The sequence below is a fragment of the Crocodylus siamensis genome, chromosome 6, assembly GCF_052110815.1.
Source record: "Crocodylus siamensis isolate JL-2025a chromosome 6, ASM5211081v1, whole genome shotgun sequence".
Taxonomy (NCBI): Eukaryota; Metazoa; Chordata; order Crocodylia; family Crocodylidae; genus Crocodylus; species Crocodylus siamensis.
In genome coordinates, this window is record NC_143400.1 from 26,058,002 (window position 1) to 26,075,760 (window position 17,759).

At 46.7% G+C, this 17,759-nt stretch overlaps 1 long non-coding RNA gene and 1 pseudogene across 2 annotated transcripts in view; both read right to left on the reverse strand.

The window, feature by feature from the left end:
• Positions 1–17,759, reverse strand: part of LOC149861869 (uncharacterized) — a 167,788-nt gene that overhangs the window by 67,271 nt on the left and 82,758 nt on the right. The gene's annotated exons all lie outside the window — the stretch shown is intronic.
• Positions 9,834–10,995, reverse strand: LOC149861873 (olfactory receptor 6F1-like; annotated as a pseudogene).

Below are 17,759 nucleotides of genomic sequence, written 5' to 3' on the forward strand. Positions count from 1 at the left end.
TTGATCTCTCCACATTCCAAACAGTGGGAGCTCACTAGCCACTTGGAATCGGGAATGCTCCCTAGTGCTACAGCATCCAAGAGTTTCACTTTATTCTTATGAATTCATCATCAAATATAGCATGTAGGCCCAAATCCTGGTAACCCCGAACTCAAAGGAAAACTATCTCTGATTTCAGTGGGATATGGTTTTGAGGTCATTGTTTGGGGCTGCAATATTCTCTAGGTATCAGCATGCTTTCCATCACAGGTATCTCTGTGAACAGTGATACATTTAACCACACATCATTCATAAGACATGGGGAAATATCTTCACTGGGTAGCTGCATAGGCTTCGTCCCCTGCAATATTTATTAACTATATTGTCAAAACATTGTGCTATGGTAAAGTGATGCTACTGTCCCTTTTCATAGATGGAGAAACTGAGGCACAGGCAGATTAAGGGACTCCTGAAAAACACCAATGGAACTAGAAAGATTTTAATCAGTTGGTGATCAGGCCTATTGCCACCACAGAAGCCAAATCTATCTATACCATATGCAGATGTGACTCCACTGATTGCAGTGCAGCTGGGTCTGATTTACATCCATGGGGGACTTGGCCCATTGATCACAACTTGGCATAGCCAATTTAGACCAGCTAGGGATCTGCCTTGCAGCCATTAATGCCAAACGTGGTCATAACTACTTAGGGGGTCTGAGTACATACTTCCTATTCATTTTAATGGGAAAACATCAACCTGTGCATCATGTTCAGAGGTAAATATTATTACCATTGAATTAAAAAGAATAGAGTAAGCTCAGTAGGATGTCACTCTGGCTGAGCAGCTATGCAGCAAAACAGGATCTCCCAGGCACACACATCATGCTGGGCAGGTCACTAAGGTGAGGAGGGCTATGCAAATATCTAGAAAAAAATTATATGAAGTTATATATAACACTGTTTATGGAGTAATCAGAAAAAGGAAGCCTTTCACTACCCACAGAGATACAGCAACACCAAAGAATTGGCTCCAAAATGTTATCCCACTGCTATCAAAGCCCAAATGCACCATGGATTTCAGCATGGCCTTAAAGATAGTCAGGTCCTCCTCCAGCACTGGCTAGTTGCTTCTTTTCTGGGGCAAAGTGTCTAGTGACTAGGGCACTTTTTGAGAGAATTGGAGACCCAGATTATAGCCCATCCCAAGACAGAACACACTTTAGGAATTAACCTTCCTCTTTTCATACTCTTCCCTTAAAAATGATACCCCCTCCTTCACTCCCTCCCCAGGCAGCCAAGAGAGAGATACGTAGGGCCAGACCAAGCCAAGGGGTATGTGACTGTGCGAGATGAGTATGCTCCCTCCCCCGCCCCGCAAAGGGGACTTTTGGATCTAGCCTTGGACATTACTCCAAGTGGACAGAAACATCCCCACTTTCCTTTCTTTCTTCCCCTTCCCCCAGTTCCCAAATGAACAAGAAAATAGGAAAAAGACCAGCTTCAAGAAGAAGCGTGGAAAGAGGCCTGGGCAGTCAGGACTAGCAAGTTGAACTATCCAGTTTGTGATACGTAGTCATGCAGACTACATGGTGGTGCTCTTTTCCTGCCTTACAGCAATCCATAAATACTGTGGTCAGGCACAGTTTGTGCCTGCCACTTTAAGGGCCTGAGCCCAGCAGCCAGCAGGTGCCTGATCAGGGCAGCCATTTTGGAATCAGGGCTGCCTATATAAGCAGGACAACAGTGGTTAGTTGCAAGGCTGCTGGTATCAACTGGAGGTAAGGGAGGAGCTGTAGGAGTTGGTTTAGGAGGTTCCTGGTCCTGGGCATGACCTAAAACTGTACCCTGCCAGTGGCATGGTGGGGCTCTCAGTGGCACAGGTGCCCCCAGGAAATGCCAGGCCAGTTACCACCCCAGTGAAAGGCGGGTCAGGGTGCCTTAACCTCAGCTCCCACCTTTGGGTGGGTCAGGTGACACCAGAGGTAGTGGGGCCAGGCACAGCTGTGGCCACCTGAGCCCTAAGGGGTACAAGACCTCAAGGAGGGAGAGTGAGGACCAGGCACAGCTACAGCTACCTGAGCCCACTGGGGAGTAAAGGGGGCAGAGATGGGTACCCCAGTGAAGGGGGAGAAGAACCAGAGGGCTGAGGGCCCAGTACATATACAGACACTTAGTATTACCCTGAAAGGGGCCAGAGTATGCTTAGACCCAATCGGGTAATTGGCTGGCCACTACCCTGGTGAGGGTTGTGGGAGAGGCCCAACAGACAGTATGTCTGCCACCCTAGGAATGGACTAGCTAAGCCTGTGGCCAAAGGGTGCCTGCTCCAAGAGGGAGTAAGGTGGCATAAGTTGTTGCTGCAAGAAAGAGACCCTGTGAGAGAGGGTGGGGTGAGTGAGGCCCGAGACAGGCAGGTGGGGAGCTAGCTGCGGCTAGCAGGGATGCCCGCCTTGCTACAAATACCATAGAGAACACAACGTGAGATCAAAATATTACTTTTGTAGCATGCTGTTTTATCTTGAATAAAAATTATACCTCTTTGTTCCCCCTTCTCCCCCCCCCCAAAAAAAAGGACAATTTAGGAGGTGCCAAGGTCTTAACTGAGTCATGGCTACACACGTTACAATTTTACCATTTTGACCAACATTAAGTATGATTTCCCAGATAGATGTCAGAATTTTTTTGAATGTCAAATCCACTCCACTCCTTTCATAACTTTTTTTTTTTATGGCAGTTGCTTACGTCTCAAGATGCTCTCTCACTGTTTTACATGTGGGACACAGAATGGGACAGGTGAAACATTGCAAAGCTCCTCAAGTCTTGGATAGCCAAAAGCATTTAGGCAGCTAATTTCTGATTTCACCCAAAATGAGGAAACTAAATACTCTTGATGGCCTTGACCTAAAGCAGTGGTTTTCAGTTTTTCATATGTAGATCCCTAAAACATTTCAAATGGATGTGCTGACCCCTTTGAAAACTTTGAATGGAGGTGCAGACCCCTTTGAACTGTAAGTGTGAGTATTCACTTGCTTCTCATTGATCATAGTCATCTTTCGCAGGTCCCTTAGACCCCGCTGACCCCCGGGGGTTTGCAGATCACAGGCTGAAAACTAGTGGCTTAAAGGATTGAATTATGGTTGAATTATCAAACGTGACTTGGGACCAGATTTGAGAGAGAGGTAGGCACATAAAGGTGCCAATGGGGGTCAGAGGCACTTAAAGTGAGGTACCTGATTCCACTCTGAATGAATAGAAATAGAAGCTTGAGAACTGTTAGTCCATGAGAAAATCTCAGTTTAAATATCTCCATTTGTTCTAGTGATGCAGTGCTACAGACGTACAGACCGGCCCATGCCCCCCTCCACTGCCTATAGGTAGTTTCCTCATTGTGTGCAAAACTGTTGTTATTATTATTACCATTGAGTATTACTATTACCATTATTTAATCTGAATTTCCAAGCATGTAACCAAGGGTAAAAGACCCTGTCCTGCCCTGCCCCAATCCTGGCCTGTCCAGGCAGTCGAAGGAAGCAGGGACTCAAGAACAATAGTGAAGCTCCATCAATGCCAGGTCTGGCCTACCAAGAACCAAGCTGGGCAGTTCTGCAAGATTTGCCAGTGCTGTGCACAATGTCACTGCTGGAGTAATGGCAGTTCACAAATGGGTGATATCTGGATGTCCATATATCAGAGTTTTCATAGTGGACAAAATAAGCTGAGTTTTGTGTATTCATATATGTGACCGTGTGTATTTAGATGTGCACTGATGTGTTTCAAGTCATAGTTTCATAGTCATCTTTGTGCTGGAGAGAAATCAGCTTGTTATGTTGTGTGGTAGGGAAAAAAACTCCCTTGTGCTTCTGAGGCTGAGCTTTATACCCTGTGGGTGCATCTACACGTGAAATTAATTTGACACAATAAACTCTGGCACAGTTTGCTCTTGGGCGCAACATTTACATGTGCGCCTTGGAGCACAGCATGTTGAGCTGGGGCAGAGCAGCCCTGGCTGGCAAAGGGCTCTGGGGGTCAGCCTGGGGCTGCAATCCAGCTCAACATGTTGTGGAGGGGCTGGCCAGGTCATGAGGGTGCTCCAGGACAGGGCTAGTTGACAGGAAGCCCTGCACTGTAGCACCCTCACACCCCAGCCAACCCCGTCAGCATCTACACATGTATTGCAGTGGAGTGACTCCTCCATAGGATAGTACTTATGTCTGGCAGTACTATCCTGCAGTGGAGTTAATGAGTTTCCTTTGACCTAATAGCACAACACACATAGACATTCACAGTTTACTGCAGGGCTGATTGGTCTGGTTCACAGTAAATGCCTTGTGTAGACATGCTCTGTGCATGTGCAGTGTGTATATGCACGTATGTGTGTGTGGTGTATGTGTTCCTGCTGCTTGCACCTGGAATAAATTATATCAGTTGTATGTTTCTATGTGTGCCCAATTATATTCTGCTGGGGATAACACGGCCAGTTGTGCATTTGTTTCAGGGTACCCAAGAATATGCATGGTATATCCCTTCAACATCCTGCTGGAGCAAATCCTGGTGATGTTCAGAAAGCGTCTGGATGCCCACCTTGCTGAGGTCATCTGACCCCAGAAGTCTTTCCTAGATGTGCACAGAGGGCTGGACCTGATGATCGGTAAGGTCCCTTCCAACTGTGAAAAATGGGATCTTGTATGTGCGCTGTGCATGCATACGTGTGTCTGCTGCCCTCTGTTAGTGGAAAATGTCCACCTGCATGTGGACGTGTCCCGTGAGCACCAGGCTATAGATGCTGAGCCTATTCAGGATGTGCAGGTAGGTGACTGCCTCTGTCTGGAAGGAATGGTATTGTTCAGTGTGTGATCGAGCGTGCACTGCCTCCTTCTGGAAGGACTGATGCTGCGTTTGTAGTACTGTGTGGGTATGCACTGTCATTTCCTGGGGGGCCTGATACTGCTCACTGTGTATATGGGGGTGGGAAACAGGCATTCATCCTGACCCATGATGGATGAAGAAAGTTTAGCCCAGCCTCACTCCTGGCTGAGGAGGGCAGCTCCACACAGGCTGGGTATTAGCTGCAGCTCTGGTCTGGCCTAATAAGTGCTGTGCTGGGCCAGTTCAAGAGCAGGGCTCCCATGTCTGCCTGCAGTGTGAGGCCTGGAGTAGAAGGCATGTCTGCAAGTCACAATAGCGGCACAGAGGGAAAGGCGGGGGGTGGAAGTGGGAGACAGTTTGCATCCAGGTGAATTATCAGTCATGTGTCCAAGGCAGGAAATATAAGAGAGAGATGTGACTCCTTACTAAAATGCATTAACACAAATGGGAATCGGGTCCAGGACAGGTGACTGCTGATGGCTGCTAAGCAAGCTCCAACAAGAAATGGGCTTCTGATGTTTGGGATGCAGAGATTTCAGAAAAAACTGGGCAGGGAAAATCCAGTCCTAAGGTAGCAGAGTGGGCAGAGCAGGATTGAAGGGGATTGTCAAGGCTGGAAAGGCTTGAGGCTGGGGAGAGTAAGTGTGTTAAAGTCAGGAATAAGAGATGTTTTTAGAGCTGGTGATGGGAGAGCCCAGGTCTGGCCAGGAAGAGGGGCTGCAGGTCAGTGGTAAGTAAAATTGTCAGAGCTGTGTGCGGAGAGGGCTAGGAGCTTTATAGCAGGCTCTGTAGGTTATGTTGAATGCACACTGGCAGAGCTGTGTGCATATGTGCATGCACAATTGTTTGGGAGCCCAGTGCTGGGTAGCAGGGGGGCCTACAGGTCATGCATGAGGCTTCTGGGCACATATGTATGTCCGGCAGGGTGGCACCTTACAGACGAACTGGTTATCTGCCACTGAAGGCTAGACTCCAAGCAGTGCTTTTTGAACGTGACACCCGGGCCTGCCTGCCTGCGCTGACCTCCTGGGAATTTGAGCTGCATTTGTGTGTCGGTGGCACGGCACCCCGCCCCTCGCATTCCTCGCAGATTGTACAAATGGGATTCATTCACAGAATGAATGAATGAAGGCATCGCCCTTCCCGTGAACTGGCGATCACGGCTTGACCCATATTACCTTACCCATCAGGGGGCAACTTGACATATGAGCTGTTCATTTCCTTCCTTCTCAAACTTTAATCTATACTCCCTTTCTTTTCATACCAGCCCCAGAAGACTTCCTCAGACCTGCATTTCCCAAATAACTTTTTATTTTAATGACTCCCAATGGGACCCATCAAGACCAATCAATAGCTTTGTTTCTGTCACAGCCCTTAATGCCCAGAGATTTGCCAGATTTCCCTGCGGTGTCCCTGGCTCCTCGCCTCGGCACAGTATTCCTTGGAGCGCTCGTTAAAGCGCACGATGTTATAATGATGGATGTGGGCTCCTACAATTCTCTGGAGCAGCAGGTGCTGCCCTGCTAATTAGAGAGATTTCTTCTTAGGTGTGCTGCTGAGATAGTTGTTTGTAATGATCATTGGAACTTTTTTTTTTTAACTGAAAAGTTTATTAGTTTTATCCAAATGAAAATGTAAAATTAACATGTTTCAAATGAAATGGATGAGGAAGCTTTCCAAGTACGGGTTTGTCATTCCAGATCTTTGATTAGATCGATAGAAACAGTGCAACCTATTGGCCAATATGTTCTTGCCACTTCCCTTGACCAGTCACGAGGGGCTAGGAGTCTTTGCTTGATCTTTAACCACTACCACTACCACTACTATAGCCATCCATAGAAGAGGGTTACAGTTGCACTGCAAAACCTTGTTAGCGTCATTTCCCATTCGCTTTGTCTCTAAACAGTTAACTATACAGTCATGAAAAATACTCTTTAGAACTAACAAAACGAACCAACAATATTTAACTCTAACTGCACAAGAGGTGTGTTCATTACTTTTCAGAAGATCTGTCTATCGTTCTTTCTTTTTCTTTCTCTCTTCTGCTTCCTGGTCTGGGCACATTTGGATCTAAACACTTGGCTTTGTAACAAAATGTGGACTGGCTTGTGTCACGCTGGGTCACTGAAGAGGCACTCTGCAACCTAAGTGGTGCACAAAGGTGCCCATAGCCAAGACCCCCTGCAGCAGCTGCCACTGGAAGCCACCGGTTCTCTTGGTGATGGGTAGCCTGCACAGGGTGTGCCAGGACAGGTTGGCTTACCCTGGTCTTGTTGCCACTAGGCATCACCTCCAAGTCATGTCAGGCTATTTTTAATACAATTTCTGCTGCAGTCAGGGCAGGCAGCAAAGACAGGGATGTGGCACACTTTGATCGTGCATGTGAACAGTGCCTTCCCAGACAGGATCTCAGGGCAAATCACCTGAGTTGTAGTTGGGCACAGGGAGGGACAGCAGTGCCAGGCCTGCCACTCTCATTGCTGTCCACCACTGGAGAAACAGGCAGTGACAGAGGTGGTCTGTCTAGTGAGCTGCTGCTGGGGAGGACGTGCGGTGTGCAGAGGTGGTCTTCTAGTAGGGATGAAGGAGCAGAGGCACCTGTTGCTTTCAGGCAGAATTTTTTTTGTGGGGGTGGGTTGGACCCTCCACTGCAGCTCTCTTACTCTCTGCCTCTAGCCGGCTTGTGAGAGGTGACAAGACATCCCCAGTGGTCTCATTTCTAGGCTGTCTCTCAAAGGTGCTCTTAAGATGGCTTGGAAAGTGGTATGAGCATACACACCATTATAATAACTATGGTATAAGGTCCTACATAAAATAGAAGAGAATGTGGCTCCATTAGGTGTGTGATGGGTGTAAGCCAGTGGTTCTCAGCCCCTACTGTGTATGTGTAGCTGCCCACTAATAACTGCTCATCTTTTGCAATTTATATCCATGCCTTGAGTCATAAAGGTTATCACACTGCCTCACAGTGGCTATTACGAGCCATTTCCCTTGAGCAAATGGTTACCTCTGAATAGACATGGGCACACAACACCTTCACCAGTGTAATTATGACTGCTATGTATTTCAACCTGATTGTCCCCGCAGTATTCCTACACAAGATTCAAACACATTACACAAATGTAGGGCTGTACATCTTGTGTTTTCTTGTCTACACCGGCATAAGGCAGGTGACTCATTGATGCATCCTATATGTCTGATCTCCATAAAAATGCATCTTTCTAATACACTGCTACGGGGGTATATGGTAGCACAGGGTCCTCGGCAGAAAGAAGTTAAAAGCTTCTGCAGATCTATGGCTTAATACAGTAGTTTCCAAACTGTGGTACATGTACCACTGATAATACAAGTGGACATGCTGGTTAGATTTTCACCTGAACAAGTTTTATTTTATTTAGTGTAGGGTACAGCTGCACCCAGCACCTTTTATTTGTGCTATTGAGATGCTTGTGCAGAGACTGAGGTGGGACACAGTCAGTAAGAGAGTTCATAGATTTCTAGGTTCAAAGGGACCTTGCAGATCATCAAGTCTGACCCCTAGGTAGGAAAGAGCACTGAGGTTAAATAACCCCAGCTAGGTGCCTGTCTAATCTTTTCTTGAACGCCTCCAAGGTAGGGGAAAGCACCACCTCCCTTGCAAGCCCATTCCATATTTTGGCAACCCTCACCATAAAGACTTTCTTCCTGATGTCCAATCTAAATCTACTCTCCTTTAGTATGCAGCCATTATTGCTAGTAACCCTGAGGGTCCCAGTGCCAGGTGGATGAGAGTAAGAAGTGAAAGAAGTATTGCATATGGATGATATCAGTGGTTATTGTAAGGGACGGATTGTGCCCTACCACTTGTTCTTTGGAACAAGTCTGGAACAGGCCTGGCCATGCCCCCGTGCCTGCTGCTGCAGTAGCAAGGGGGGAGCGCCTGGTGGACCCCAGCTCGGGTCCACGCTGGTGGAACAGGGAGGAATTAAACCCCCTCCCTGGCCAGGTCACTCCAGGCTACTGCTGGGGCTGGCCAGGCCCCTCCCACTGGAGCAGTGAGCAGAGAAATGCCTGGCAGGTCCATGCTGGTGAGACAGGGGAGGGAGGAGTGAAATAAAACTCTTCCCTGCTCCCTTCCAGGGACAGTGTCTGGCCAGGCCCCCACCCCTGGCTGTCCCTACTCTGGCTGGGGAGCAAAGGGGCAGGACCAGCCCTGCTTGGCTGGAGCAGAGAGCAGAATTCAGCCTAGACAGCATGCTGGGATGCTGGGGGATTCTGGTTTCACTTAAACCAGGAAGAGGTTTGGGACAGAAATTGCATAAACCCGTTTGAGCTCCATCAGTTAACCTGCATTCAACCAGGTTTATCTCAAACCAGTTTTGGCCATTTTGAAACTGGTTTGTGCGCACTGCACTTATGTTCTGTTACAGGTTTAAACCAGTTTCTGATCACTTAAACCGGTTTGTGTGTAACTTCTGTCCTTAGCCCTCAACATTATTTCCAAATCACAAGATTTATTTATTTTTACTATGCTTGATATTTACTCCGTAGTTGGACTGAAGGTTTAAAGGAGCTTCCATTACTTTTAAATATATGAGCCAGTATTTCCACTGTCTTCTAGTTCTTTGATAGATCAGAACATGACAGCTTTGGGTAACTGGAGCACTTGCTACCTAGATAGTAATAATGACAATGGATCAAATGTTCGTGGGAGTTAAAAGGAGATCATAACAAAATCAGACACTTTTCCTCAGAGTCCAGAAATCTTTAAGAAAATGAAGCCAGTACCATTAACTCTAGCTTTTGGATGGCAAAACAGGCACAGAGAACTGGCGCAATGTGACCAGGTCACAGACTTTTTCTGTGATAGGCTTGGAAATGGACCCCAGGTCTACAGAATTCCAGGCAAGGGCCCAACCTCCCCAGGCGTGACATCCTCCTTGCTAGCACCTTGAAGTCATAGTGACTTCTGTGAATAAGGGATATCAGCACTTAGGACAATAAAAATGTCATTGAACAGGATATTGTTTATCTACTGACAGTAACATTTTTAGAGAATAAGTCATGCCACACTGACCACTTTTCTCAAAACATCCTTCACCTCTTTGTTCCTCAAAGCATAGATAAAGGGGATCAGCACTGGAGTGACAGTAGTGTTTAGTACATGGACAGTTTCGGTCAAATCAAGTGTTTCCTTTATGGAAGGCTTGACATGCAGGAAAATGGTGGAGCCATACCAGATAATCACGACAATCTGGTGAGAAGAACAAGTAGAAAAGGCCTTTTGGTGACCTTTGGCTGATGGGAGATGATGTAAATGTAGGATACCAGAGTTATTGCGCATGAGCCCAGGATGACAATGAATGAGATGATGAAGGCCACCAGCTCCACTGAATGTGTGTCAGTGCAGGAGAGAACTATCCATGGGGCTATGTCACAAAAGAAATGACTGATGATATTACATCCACAGAAGGACAGCCTGGAGATCAAATATGCTGGGGCAGAAATAGCTGGAAAGCCACAGAGCCAAGAGCCAGCTGAGCAGACAAGGTGCCATTCATAATGGAGCTATAGTGCAGTGGGTAGAATAGGGCCAAATACCGGTCATAGGCCATGACAGCCAGGAGGAAATAATCTGTACAGCCCCGGGAGAAAACAAAGTACTTCTGTAGGAGGCAGCTAAGGAAGGAGATTGCCTGACTTTTCTCCAAGGGGACTGGAGAGGAAAGAGAGGTTGCAGAGAAACCAGTACATGGCTGTGTGTAGTTGTGGGTGAGTTCTCACTAAGAGTATGATGGAGACATTTGCTGTCACTGTCAGGATGTACATGAAGAGGGAGACCTGAAAATAACAACTGCAAGGCGGACACACTTAAAGGGAGAGAGAGGCTGCAAATAGACTTAGACAGACTACAGTACTGGGCAGAGGAAAATTGGATGGGGTTCAATGTAGACAAATGCAGGGTGCTGCACCTTGGGAGAAGGATCCACAGCACACAGACAGGCTGGGGAGTTCCCCTCTTGAAAGCACAGAGGCAGAAAGGGATCTTGGAGTCATTATTGACTCCCAGATGAACATGAGCCGCCAATGCCAGACCACAGCCAGCAAGGCCGGCCATATCTTGTCATGCATCCACAGATGCATCTTAAGCTGGTCTAGAGAGGTGATCGTCCCCCTCTACGGGACACTGGTCAGGCCGCAGCTGGAGTACTGCATCCAGTACTGGGCGCCGCACTTCAAAAAGGGATGTGGCCAGCCTGGAGAGAGTTCAGAGGAGGGCCACCCGCCTGACGAGAGGGCAGCAGGACAGGCCCTATGAGAAGAGACTGAGGGACCGGAACCTGTTCAGCCTCAGCAAGAGGAGGCTGAGAGGGGACCTGGGGGCTGCCTACAAACTCATCAGGGGAAATCAACAGCAAATAGGCAGAGCCCTTTTCTCCCCAGCACCACCTGGGGGGACAAGGATCAATGGTAATAAGCTGATGGAGAATAGGCTTAGGTTAGAGATCAGAAGACAATATTTTACAGTTAAGGTGGCCAAAATCTGGAACCAGTTTCCCAGGGAAGTGGTCCTTGCCCCTACCTTGGATAAATTCAAGAGGAGGTTGGACGATTACCTGTCTGGGGTCTTGTGAACCCAGCATTCATTCCTGCCTGTGGCCGGGGGTCAGACGAGATGATCTTATCAGGTCCCTCCTGACCTTAGCTACTGTGAAACTATGAAACAGGGAATCCTTGGAGATTGAAAACATATGGATTGCTCTGGTTCCCCCTTTCTGCATTGGCTGTAAAATTCATCTGTCAAGTCACAAGACACAGTAAGGGATGCAACTGAATATTATCCAATACATTGCTAGATGTTGTGAAATATATTCAATAACATACTCACTGAAATATATACTTTTGAAACAAGCTTATGAAACACTGTCATCTATTGTTCTCTCCTCTGTTATAACCTCTAGACATGACTCAATGTCACTTAGGCTCCCCCAGAAACTTGGATAACACTGCAACAATCATAGGGAGAGAGTTTTAAAAGAACTGAATGGGTTGGGGTTTTTTTGATGATGATGATATTGAGCAACCAGTTCAATACACTTTAGAAAGTGTCCTCATTTTTAAAAATGCTGCTATCTGAAAGTCAAGCCTACCTTTAAAAGCTGCAACTTATGCCCTTGGTGCACATTCAGTTTTTGTGATTCCAAATCCATTTCCGACATCCCAAAGTGTAAGCAGAGACACATTCAAGCCATTTGACAGCAGAAGAGAAAAGATGCAAAGTTGTGCTTTTTTCACTGAGGTTTATTTTGGGATGGTAGTATCTTTGACAGGAACATCAAACGTGCCTGCCCCGTGGAGATACTGCTGTCTTCCAGCATCCCAGAATGCACCATTCCCAATCCTTATTTACAGCTTTGGACACTAGATTTCATAGTTTTCATAGACATTAGGACTGGAAGGGACCTCAGGAGATCGAGTCCAGCCCGCCACCCAAAGGGCAGGAAGTCAGCTGGGGTCACAGGATCCCAGCAAGATAAGCATCCAATTTACTCTTGAAGGTGTTCAATGTAGGTGCTTGAACCACCTCCGCTGGCAGACTGTTCCAGACCTTGGGGGCTCGGACAGTAAAAAAAATTCTTCCTTATGTCCAGCCTGAAACGCTCTTGCAGGAGTTTGTGACCGTTCGACCTCATCATCCCTTGGGGCGCTCTGGTGAACAAACATTCCCCCAGATCCTGCTGGTCACCCCTGATAAACTTATAGGTGGCCATCAGATCACCCCTGAGCCTACGCTTTTCCAGGCTAAAGAGTCCCATGGCGCTCAGCCTGTCATCGTAAGATCTGTTTTCCTGACCTCTGATCATGCGCGTGGCTCTCCTCTGGACTCTCTCAAGCTTCTCCACATCCTTTTTGAATTGTGGAGCCCAAAACTGGGCGCAGTACTCCAGCTGCGGCCTCACCAAGGCCGAGTACAAGGGGAGAATGACGTCCCGGGATTTGCTCGAGAAGCTTCTATGGATGCAAGCCAGCATTTTGGTCGCTTTACTAGCCGCAGCATCGCATTGCAGGCTCATGTTCATCTTGTGGTCAATGATGACCCCCAAGTCTCTTTCTTCTGTAGTGCTATCCAATGTAGCACTGCCGAGCCTATAAGGAAGCTGCAGGTTTTTCCTCCAAAGGTGGAGAACCTTGCATTTTTTGGTGTTAAACACCATCAGGTTCTCATCCGCCTATTTGCTGAGCTTGTCCAGGTCAGCCTGGGTCACCTGCCTATCTTCTGGCATGGATGCTTTGCCCCAAAGTTTGGTGTCATCCGCGAACTTGGCCAGTCCACTCCTGACTCCAATGTCCACATCATTAATGAAGATGTTGAATAGGATGGGTCCCAGGACAGAGCCTTGAGGGACCCCACTGGTCACAGGGCACCACGATGACTGACTGCCATTAATTAAAACCCTCTGGGTCCAACCACGGAGCCAGTTTCCCAGCCAGCTGATCGTGGTGGAGCCAAGGCCACAACTGGGCAGTTTGGCCAAGAGGTGATCATGGGATACCAGATCAAAGGCTTTTCTGAAGTCAAGATATATGACATCAATCTCTTCTCCCTTGTCCAGGTGATAGGTCACCTGGTCATAGAAGGAAATGAGATTGGTCAAACAAGACCTACCCGCAACAAACCCCTGCTGGCTGTCCCTTAGAATGTTAGCCTGGGCCAGTCCCTCAAGGATGGCCTCCTTAATAAACTTTTCTAAGATCTTCCCCAGGATAGAAGTCAGGCTAATGGGCCTGTAGTTAGCCAGATTCACTCTCCTCCCTTTCTTGAAGATCGGCACCACATTGGCCTTCTTCCAGTCTTCGGGCACTACACCAGAGCGCCAGGAGTTTTCAGAGATTTGTGCCAGGGGCTGGGCTATGATGCTCTCCAGCTCCTTGAGTACCCTGGGGTGCAGATTGTCAGGGCCGGCTGACTTGAAGGTATCCAGCTTCTCAAGGTGTTCCTTCACGAGGTCAGCATTTATGGAGGGTAGGGGATCCCCATCACCCAGATCTCCCTGTCCCATAGCAGGCATGGGCATCTCATGGGACTGATGAAAGACTGACGCAAAGTACCTATTTAATAGGTTGGCTTTTTCCTGGGCGTCAGTTGTCAGTTGCCCCATCTGGTTTAGCAGGGGTCCAACATTGCCCTTGCTTTTCCTCCGGCTCCCCACATATCTGAAAAAGGACTTTTTGTTGTCCTTGATGCTTGAAGCTAGTTGGAGTTCAGTTGCAGCCTTGGCTTTCCTGGTTTGCTCCCTGCAGGACCGGACCAGCGCAGAATAATCCTCCTTGGAGGTGAATCCCATCCTCCATCCTTTGTAGGCTTTCGTTTTTAGCTGCAGGAGGTCCGCTAGGTCCCTGGAGAGCCAGGAGGGCTGCTGTGCCTTCTTGCTGCCTTTCCTCCATGTTGGAATAGATTTAGCTTGTGCATTTAGGATCACTTCCTTGAGAAGCAACCACTCTTCTTGAACTCCCATCTCCCTGGGGTCATGGTCCCTGAGGGCCTGACCGACAAGCCTCTTGAGCTTATCAAAGTTGGCTTTTCTGAAGTCAAGGACTTCTGTGTTGCTGACTGACTTGCCAGCTTTACAGCGGATGGTGAAGGTGATCAGCTCGTGGTCGCTGTCACCCAGCTTCCCATCGATCACTAGGTCGCCAATTAGGTCGTCCCCCGTAGCCAGTACCAGGTCGAGCAGCGCTTTGCCTCTCGTTGGCCCATAGACTTCTTGAGTCAGGTAGAGGTCATCCACGCATGAGAGAGAGCTTTGCGACTGCTCGGATTTTGCTGAGTGATTTTCCCACGGGATGTCCGGGTAATTGAAGTCACCCATGACAACCAAGCTCCTGGAGCAAGCGGCCTCAGTCAGTTCCCAGGCGAACTCCTGGTCAAGCTCAGGACTTTGAGTGGGAGGTCTGTAGTAGACTCCCACCGTTGTGTCCCCTGTACTGTTTTTCCCACGAATTTTTACCAGAGGGTCTCTAGCTGTCCATGCTGGTCGCCAACATCAGCTTAATTAACACTTAATTGTCCCAAGGAGCTGCAAACTAGCTCCTTGGCCCTTCCCACACTGCACACAGGAACTAAGAGTCTAGTAGAGTACCCAGGGAAAGAGCAGGGGTGGACCCTACCACCATCATCTGCCCCCGCTAAACCTCAGCTTCCCCCACAAGCCAAAAGCAGGCTGTCAGCCAGACAGGCAATTTGCACTTTGCTCAGTTCTCAGGAATCGGTGTAGCAAGGCATGCTGGAATATTTGCTCAGCATCCCTATAGTGGTGGAGCATGAGCACTGCATGCTCAGACTCACTGGGAGGGCCTGCTTCTGTCATGTCCCAACTTTATTGCAGCACAAAATCCCCAAATTTGGAATTGCACAAATTACATATGTCCCAAGGCCCATTGGCACCCAAAATGGGACATGCTGAAAACCCCTATTCAACTTTGTATATCTTGGCACACAATAACTAAAAACAAGAGAACAGGAGACTGTAAAGAAATGGATCTGCAGAAGGAATTTAGTCCACCCCTGTGCCAAGGTAGGGTCATGTAAGTCTGAAGTATTCTGAGCAGAGATTTGTTTCACATGCTGTCAGTAACAAATTACATAAATTCCCTGGGTAATCGTTAGGACTAGCCTGTGATCATTTAGAACAACCTACCTAGAGAAACTGGACTCTCCATCCTTGGTAGTTTTCAAGAGCAGGTTAGACCAACATTTGGCCAGGATGGTTTAGTCAGCGTTGATCCTGCCTTGAGCAGGGAGCTGCATTAGATGAGCTTCTGAGGTTCCTTCCAGCCAAGGACTTCCAAAAGAAACAAAAAGATTCAAGCACCCAGGTCATGAATTGAGTCTTTGCATCAATATATTACTCCAACTGCATATTCAAAAGGAGACATTTGATGCCAAACAGCATTCAAGTATGTAGGAGAGAAGACCATTAAACTGAATTTATATTACTAAGAAACAACTTGGATGAGACTTTCAGAAACAGCTTAATTCAATTTGCTACCCACATGAAATTCATTGGAAGATGTTTGCTAAATTCCCTTGGACTTCCTTGGAAAAAGTCATATGGTCCTTTTCTCTTTCATTCATTCAGGTTCACAGAGGAGAAAACTTCAATCTCATAAATTAGATTTGGAGTCAGCGTGAAGAAGAGCAAAAACTTGTTAATGTGCTTTTCAGAAAAGGGAAAGCCTGTGTAGAATGGGTGTGACCTATTTTCACCATTGTAACAGAGGTGTCTAAGTACTACTGTAATATTTGTAAATAAGAAATTGTGGGAGTAGGATACAAAAAAAGATGACGCAGTGGGCAACAGAGATTGAACAGAATGAGACAAAATACAGTAACCCACAATATTAAATAGTACAAAGAAGATAAATTAGTAATAGCTGCTCTTTCCCATAAAATGTTTGAACTAAAAATAATATAAACTATGTTATGATGTTTATGATGTTGTTTATTATTAATAATAATAATATGTAATTACCCTTTAGCACTCCTCACTACCAGTTGTTAAAAGAATCCAGGCCTTGGCAGAATTTAAAGGAAAAGAAAATGATATAGGTAATGAGAATATCCGTAGAAACTTACTTTTGAATTTTTATACATATTTTATGTTTGTTATTATCAAAGAAAGCCAAGAGAGAAGTGATGTATCCAATTAGAAGAAAAAGGAAGAGAGAAATGAAGAGAAATAGATGAGAAGATGGAATGAAAGAAAGAAATGCACACATAGAAATACAAAGAATCAAAGAGATGAATACTGACACACACACCAAGATAAAAATCAAGATAAAAAGACAAAAAAAAGAGGTATGACCAGGGATAGATGACAAGAAAGGCAGGGAGGTATGTACAGGGCTAAAGAAAACAAAAAGAGAATGAGAGAAAGTTATAAGAGGGGGTGGATGAACAAGAGACAACAGAAAGGAAGATGATGGTAGGAAATGAAATTTATTACTCAGATAGTTGTATAGACAAGTAGAAAGATAGAATCAGTGAATGTTAACTGAGATTCCTCTTTTCAAATCAGGTTTAATTGCAAGGCAGTTAAAAGCCGAGTGTCTTAACACAGGTCACAAGGGCAAATGTGGAGGAGCCATGGGAAGCTCTCTCAGATACGTTCTCCGAACAGCCCAATATCTCATAAGCTCAAGTTTCTGTCACTTACCTTTGGAATAAGGACAGGCCCTTTCATGACTCCAACATGTGCTTCTTTTCTATATGTTCTTGAGCCCCTGGGGAAGAATGGCTAGGGTGACTGCTAATATTGTGTGAATGTGAGGACATCCAATCAATTTTTAGCTAAGCAAATACACTTTCATTCCACTTTGCTTTGAACTCTGAAAGCTCGGAAGTCAGAGCTTGTTTATTGCATCTCACCATCTAAGTCAATGAACAGAGACTGTATTTGTCCTAAGAGAAACTGTATTTTCCTGGGACAAAGTGCATGCATACAGCCATTCATTTCCCATGTCCCAAGGCAAAGCCCAGAAAACTGATCCAGGACAAGAGGCAGTAACAGCTTCTTCTGGAGTATTGCAAAGTGTATCTCAGCACATCATCCTGGGGCATGTGCCCCAGTTGGTCCTCTAGGCACCACTTCCACCCCAATCCCAGGGCATCATCAACTTGGGGCAGCTGCTTTAGGCCTGGTGTTAGAACCCAACTGCCCAAAAGTAACAGGGCCCAGGCAATTTTACCCACCTAGTAATTGTCCTGAATGGTGAATTTGCCAGCAATTTTATGTTCACCAGTCACTTAAGCTTAGCATCAGCGTCGGGTCCATCTGAACAACCATGGACCCATCCACACACCAGAAAGATCTGCTCATTGGAGGACCTGCCCACTCATCCATTCGTGCATCCACTGAGTCAAGGTCCACT